The sequence below is a fragment of the Equus caballus genome, unplaced genomic scaffold (assembly GCF_041296265.1).
Source record: "Equus caballus isolate H_3958 breed thoroughbred unplaced genomic scaffold, TB-T2T unassigned-0002393, whole genome shotgun sequence".
Taxonomy (NCBI): Eukaryota; Metazoa; Chordata; class Mammalia; order Perissodactyla; family Equidae; genus Equus; species Equus caballus.
This window is the reverse complement of record NW_027222300.1, coordinates 2,231-9,023: the sequence shown is the minus strand read 5'-3', so window position 1 is coordinate 9,023 and position 6,793 is coordinate 2,231. Positions and strand designations below refer to the sequence as shown.

The 6,793-nt window shown below is 51.6% G+C and overlaps 1 long non-coding RNA gene across 1 annotated transcript; it reads left to right on the top strand.

Annotated features, from left to right (window-relative positions):
• The first annotated feature begins 3,882 nt into the window (after positions 1 to 3,882).
• On the top strand, positions 3,883 to 6,440 carry LOC138922733 (uncharacterized). Its single transcript, XR_011435854.1, has 2 exons — positions 3,883 to 4,986; positions 5,762 to 6,440. It is a non-coding gene; the product is annotated as an uncharacterized lncRNA (long non-coding RNA).
• Positions 6,441 to 6,793: the final 353 nt, after the last annotated feature.

The window sequence follows — 6,793 nt, the reverse complement described above, 5'->3', positions numbered from 1 at the left end:
AAAGAAAGAAAGAAAGAAAGAAAAGAGCAAGGGAGTGGAGACCTTGGGAAAGAGCAATACTGAAAAATCTAGCCTCTGACTGACAAAGACTGGCAACACACGTTAGCTCAAGTGCCAATCTTGCAAAGAAAACACACACACTCACACACACACACACTGAGGGACGTGGAGATCTGGGGAAAAAGCAACACTGAGAAATCCACCCTCTGAAGCTGACGAAAATGGGCCACAGAGGCTAGCTCAGGTGGCAATCGTTAAGCAAAAGAAACACACAAGGGCGTGGAGACCCGGGTAAAAAGCAGCACGGAGAAATCCACCCTCTGAAACTGAGGAACATGGGCAACAGACCCTAGCTCAGGTTGCAACCTTTAAGCAGAAAAGAAAGACACAAGGGCGTGGAGACCCGGGTAAAAAGCAGCACGGAGAAATCCACCCTCTGAAACTGACGAACATGGGCAACAGAGGCTAGCTCAGGTGGCAATCGTTAAGCAAAAGAAACACACAGGGGCGTGGAGACCTGGGCAAAAAGCAGCACTGAGAAATCTACCCTCTGAAACTGACGAAGATGGGCCACAGAGGCTAGCTCAGGTGGCAATCGTTAAGCAAAAGAAACACACAAGGGCGTGGAGACCTGGGGAAAAAGCAACACTGAGAAATCCACCCTCTCAAACTGACGAACATGGGCAACACGGGCTAGCTCAGGTGGCAATTTTTAAGGAAAAATAAAAGGAAGTGCGTGGAGACCTGGGGAAAAAGCAACACGGAGAAATCCACCCTCAGAAACTGAGAAAGAAGCGCAACAAAGGCTAGCTCAGGTGGCAATCGTTAAGCAAAAGAAACACACAAGGGCGTGGAGACCTGGGGAAAAAGCAGCACTGAGAAATGTACCCTCTGAAACTGACGACGATGGGCAACAGAGGCTAGCTCAGGTGGCAATCTTTAAGCAAAAGGGAAACACAAGGGCGTGGAGACCTGGGGAAAAAGCAACACTGAGAATTCTACCCTCTGAAACTGCCGAAGATGGGCAACAGATGCTAGCTTTGGTTCAATATTTGAGCAAAAAAAAAAAAAAAAAAACACACACACACACACACACACAAGGGCGTGCAGAACTTGGGAAAGAGCAAGACTGAGAAATCTACCCTCTGAAACTGACAAAGATGGGCAACAGAGACTAGCTCAGGTGGCAATCGTTAAGCAAAAGAAACACACAAGGGCGTGGAGACCTGGGGAAAAAGCAGCACGGAGAAATCCACACTCTGAAACTGACGAAGATGGGCCACAGAGGCTACCTCAGGTGGCAATCATTAAGCAAAAATATAAAATAAAATAAAAAAACTACAATGGCGAGGAGACCCGGTGAAAAAGCAACCCTGAAAAAAGGTACCCGCTGAAACGGAGGAAGCAGGGCAACAGAGCCTAGCTCAGGTGACAATATTTAAGCCAAAAAGAAAGAAAGAAAGAAAGAAAGGTAGGAAGAAAGAAAAGAGCAAGGGAGTGGAGACCTTGGGAAAGAGCGATACTGAAAAATCTAGCCTCTGACTGACAAAGACTGGCAACACACGTTAGCTCAAGTGCCAATCTTGCAAAGAAAACACACACACTCACACACACACACACTGAGGGACTTGGAGACCTGGGGAAAAAGCAACACTGAGAAATCCACCCTCTGAAGCTGACGAAAATGGGCCACAGAGGCTAGCTCAGGTGGCAATCGTTAAGCAAAAGAAACACACAAGGGCGTGGAGACCTGGGGAAAAAGCAACACGGAGAAATCCACCCTCTGAAACTGACGAAGAAGGGCAACAGATGCTAGCTTAGGTTCAATATTTGAGCAAAAAAAAAAAAAAAAAAAAAAAACCCACACACAAGGGCGTGCAGAACTTGGGAAAGAGCAAGACTGAGAAATCTACCCTCTGAAACTGACAAAGATGGGCCACAGAGGCTAGCTCAGGTGGCAATCGTTAAGCAAAAGAAACACACAAGGGCGTGGAGACCTGGGGAAAAAGCAGCACTGAGAAATGTACCCTCTGAAACTGACGACGATGGGCAACAGAGGCTAGCTCAGGTGGCAATCGTTAAGCAAAAGGAAAACACAAGGGCGTGGAGACCTGGGGAAAAAGCAACACTGAGAAATCCACCCTCTGAAGCTGACGAAAATGGGCAACAGAGGCTACCTCAGGTGGCAATCATTAAGCAAAAAAATAAAATAAAATACAAAACTACAATGGCGAGGAGACCCGGTGAAAAAGCAACCCTGAAAAAAGGTACCCTCTGAAACGGAGGAAGCAGGGCAACAGAGCCTCGCTCAGGTGACAATCTTTAAGCCAAAAAAAAAAAAAGAAAAGAAAAGAGCAAGGGAGTGGAGACCTTGGGAAAGAGCGATACTGAAAAATCTAGCCTCTGAAACTGACAAAGATTGGCAACACACGTTAGCTCAAGTGCCAATCTTGCAAAGAAAACACACACACTCACACACACACACAGTGAGGGACTTGGAGACCTGGGGAAAAAGCAACACTGAGAAACCTACCCTCTCAAACTGACGAAGATGGGCAACAGATGCTAGCTTAGGTTCAATATTTGAGCAAAAAAAAAAAAAACACACACACACACACACAAGGGCGTGCAGAACTTGGGAAAGAGCAAGACTGAGAAATCTACCCTCTGAAACTGACAAAGATGGGAAACAGAGGCTTAGCTCAGGTGGCAATCTTTAAGCAGAAAAAAAAACAACAACAACAAAAAAAAACCCCACAATGGAGTGGAGACCCGGGGGAAATCAACACTGAAAAATACAAATACAATGGAAGGCCAATAGACAGAGCAGGCACTTTCACCTGGGGAGGAGGAGGTACGCATGGATGACCAATGAGCGCATGAAAAGATGTGAGCTGTTCCCTGGAAAAGCAAGTGAGAAAATTAGAGGGAGACATTGTGGGGACACATGGGTGAGACTGGCTTCTTCCAAATACAGGAACAGGATCAAACTGCTAGTGAGGTCGCGGAGAAGCCAAGTCAGTCACTCACGCCTCACTGGTGGTGAAGGGAAACGGTATGGCCTCTGTGAAAAATGGCGTGGCGGGTTCCAAAACTCACACGCCGCGGAAACAACCACCGAAAGCGGCAACCTACATAAGCCCTTGGTGTATCTTGCCTCCTAAGAGCGTCTGTATGTAGCTGGAGCCTTGGGTCGTTAAGGCTTCCACAGTGATCTGTGGTGGTGGTGGTGGGGGGCCTTGGGCCTTGGGGGTCTCCGCTGGACCTCCAGGAAGTCAGCTTTTGTGGAGTCCCGTGAGTCCTTCCAGGGAGGGAGGCATCCAACCCGAGGGTGGTCTGGAGGGCCCCACTCCCGCCACTCCCGGGGGCTGGGGCGGGGGGCGGGGTGGGGGCTGCGGCCACGTTCCTGTTCATTCACACAGAATCCGGGGCATGAATGTTCTTAGCAGCTCTGTTCCACACAGACCCACACTGGAAACCACACAGACGTCCTGCAAGTCCCATCCCTTGCTCATGTCGCCGGGGCTCCGGAGGAGGGCCACTCTGTAAAAGCGGCCGCCAGATGGCGCCCAACAACCGGCGCGGAGGGGTCAGCGGGAGGGAACCGGCCAGCGAGAGTGCACAGCCTGAGCCCACCGCCGGGTCAGGTCTCTCTCTGTCTACCTCTGTCTCTGTCTCTCTGTCTCTCTGTCTCTGACTCTGTCTCTCTCTCTCTTTCTCTCTGGGCCCGCTTGGGGCGGCCGGGAGGTCACCACGCGAGGCCCCAGGGTGTCCACCTCGGAGCTCCCAGGCAGCACAGGGCAACCCTGGGCGCAGAAGGAGGTCTTGGAAAATCGGCGGGGAGGGGGGTGGGGTGGGTGGGCTTGCCAGGAAGGGGACAGACTCCCCACGTGACTCCTGGGCCGGGCCGGGGCTGCCGGCTGGCTGACGCGGACAGAGGGTGGAAAAGTCCCCGGAGATGCCACGGGGCAGGCCGGGGCTGCCGGCCCCCGATTCCCGGAGCGGCCCGAGCACTTCCCGGGTCCCGGGAGGACTTAGAAAATCAGGGCGGGGTGGGGGGTGGGGGTCGCTGTCAAACCGAAACCATGCACGTCATCAGAGAAGGACCGTGACGACGGAGGAATTGTCCGCAGTCTGTCAGGAATTGTGTGCAGCCTGTCACTTCCGGCCCAGAGGGTCTTTCTAAGGCAGACGGACAGACGGAGCCCACAAGTCGTAGAGGAAAGGACCGAGCCGCTTGGCCGCTGAAAAGTTTACAAGACAAAACGGGTCTCCCTCCGCACGGGGCCACAGCAAAGCCCAAAGACGACACACGGGGGGAGCATGGGTGCAGATTCACGTGTGGTGATAAGAATATGGATTTCAGCAGGGCTTCCCGTCCTCATCAACAAGCAGAAGCACCCAAATGGTGCGGGTTGGGGGCAGAGACCTCACAGCCATTCCCTCCACAAATCGAGTTCCCCGGGACATCCTCACAGCGCCGTGCTGTGAGTGTGTGTGGGTGTTTAAAATGGGGTAAATGTGGACGTGGAACTGCTCCGTGAAACCAAAATAACAACAGTCGTAGATCTTCTTTGGTCATTTAGAAAATTCTTCCCCCTCCCCCCCCCAGCGGTGCACGTATTTCCCTTCCAAATAAGAAGAACGGGAAAGGAGATGTTAAAGGCAAGCAGAGAGAGGAAAACTGTTGCAAAACAAAAGCTGAGCTCCCGTCCGAGGGAGGCCTCCTCCGTTAGAGGCCTAGGAAATCATTCTGACAAAATGGAGGATCTCTGTCTTTGGTGTCGATTCCCTCAGAGGTCAAGAGAAACCTTTTCCAATGTCTTTATCAGGAGGAGACTAGAAGTTAGAGAAAAGTATCCTTTCGAGAGCGAGAAAAACCAATTCTGATTTTGCATCAGCTTCCCTCCGATCTTGAAACTCATTGACTTGATTCCATTCTGTCGATGGAAATAATCCGGAACCAATCTATCCGTGAAAATCGGGGTGAGTTTATTCTGACCTAAGATGTAAGGACTGTGGCCCGGGGCCTTTCTTCCTGAAGGAAGAAAGGGCGCCCGGGAAGTGGGGTGTACAGAGTGCTTCTAGACCCCCAGAGAGGACGTTTCACATAGGATCGAAAGGTCCCTTGGACGATAGTCGCGACACTGCTCTGTCAGCACAGCGATCGACAGACACTGCTGGGTGGCAGGTCTGTTGTCTGGGCCTGGGTGGTCACAGGTGAGCCGGATGGTCAAAGGTGAGCGCAACCATCCGTTCCTAGCCTAAGGAAAGATGCCTCTCCTTAAGGAAAGGCCCGAGCACGGGGAAGCTGCTCCTTTCCCTTAAGGGCATTGGTTCTTGCCGTAGGAAATGTTTAAAGCAGATCTACGATGCGATGCGTGCTCGACGGCCACGTCAGGCCCTTTTGGAAAAACACTGTCAGGCCGAATTAGGCCGACACCCAATGGCTTCCTCATAGACTCCAATAGATCCTATCGCTCGCCATTTCTATCTGTCCACTCGTTCCAATTTTAGGCCACTTGACCACGAACAGACCTTTTTCTCAGATTTTTTTCCCCGTGATCACCTTTTCACAGACAAAACGATCTTTACTTTTTAGGCCCTCTTGCCTGAAGGCAGCCATCTCACTTTCCTTGAACACAAAGATGTTTCCCATATTCACTTTTAGTGGCTTTTTGTTTTGTTTTGTGTTGTTTTGTTTTGAGGACGATGAGCCCTGAGCTAACTGCTGCCAATCCTCCTCTTTTTGCCGAGGAAGGCTGGCCCTGAGCTAACCTCCGTGCCCATCTTCCTCTACTTCATATGTGGGACGCCTACCACCACGTGGCTCGCCCAGCGGTGCCACGTCCACCCCCGGGATCCGAACCGGCGAACCCCGGGCCGGCGAAGTGGAACAGGCACACTTAACCAGCGTGCCACTGGGCCGGCCTAGTGGCTTTCATCGCATTCGTTAAGTAGAATTTTTAACCCTCACGAACCTTAATTTTGGTGAAAACTAAGAAGTCAGCAATTAGGAACTGTCCTTCCCATGAGCAGTCTGTCGCTTGGCCAATTTCTAAACACTTGGCCACTTTTAGAAACATGGGATTTCATAGGTTTATCTCTTCCTTCGCTTTATTTGATTTCATCTCACTTTAGTTTTTGGGTGAGGAAGATCGGCCCTCACAGAGCTGACGCCTGTTGCCAATCTTCCTCTTCTTTCTGCTTGAGGGAGAGCGGGCCCGAGGTAACACCTGCGCCCCACTTCCTTGATCTTGCGGACGGGATGCCACCACAGCCCGGTGTGAGGAGCGGTGGAGGTCCACGCCCGGGATCTGAACCCGAGGACCCCAGGCTGCCGAAGCTGAGTGCAGGAGCTTAACCACTATGCCGCCGTGCCGCCGTCCCCTGTCAAAGCTTTTAATAAAGCACGAGACGTGTTCCTCGATAGACCCAAACGTCTTTTCGTTTCCGTATCCTCACAAACCCAAAGTAGATAAACTTCTATTTAGCCACTCACGTCTCAGGTTCTATCTTACTCGGAAATGATCTACATCGTCAAGGAAATTGTTTTTGTCTTAAGTTTGGCACCCGAGCTAACGACTGTTGCCAATCTTCCGTTTTTGTTTTTTCCCCCCCCCCCGATTTTTCTCCCCAAATCCCCCCCATGACATAGTTGTCTATCTTAGTTGAGGGCCGTTCTAGTGGTGGCATGTGGGACGCCGCCTCCACACGGCCCGACGAGCGGTGCCGTGTCCGTGCCCGGGATCTGAACGGGCAAAACCCTGGGCCGCCGAAGGGGAGCGTGGGA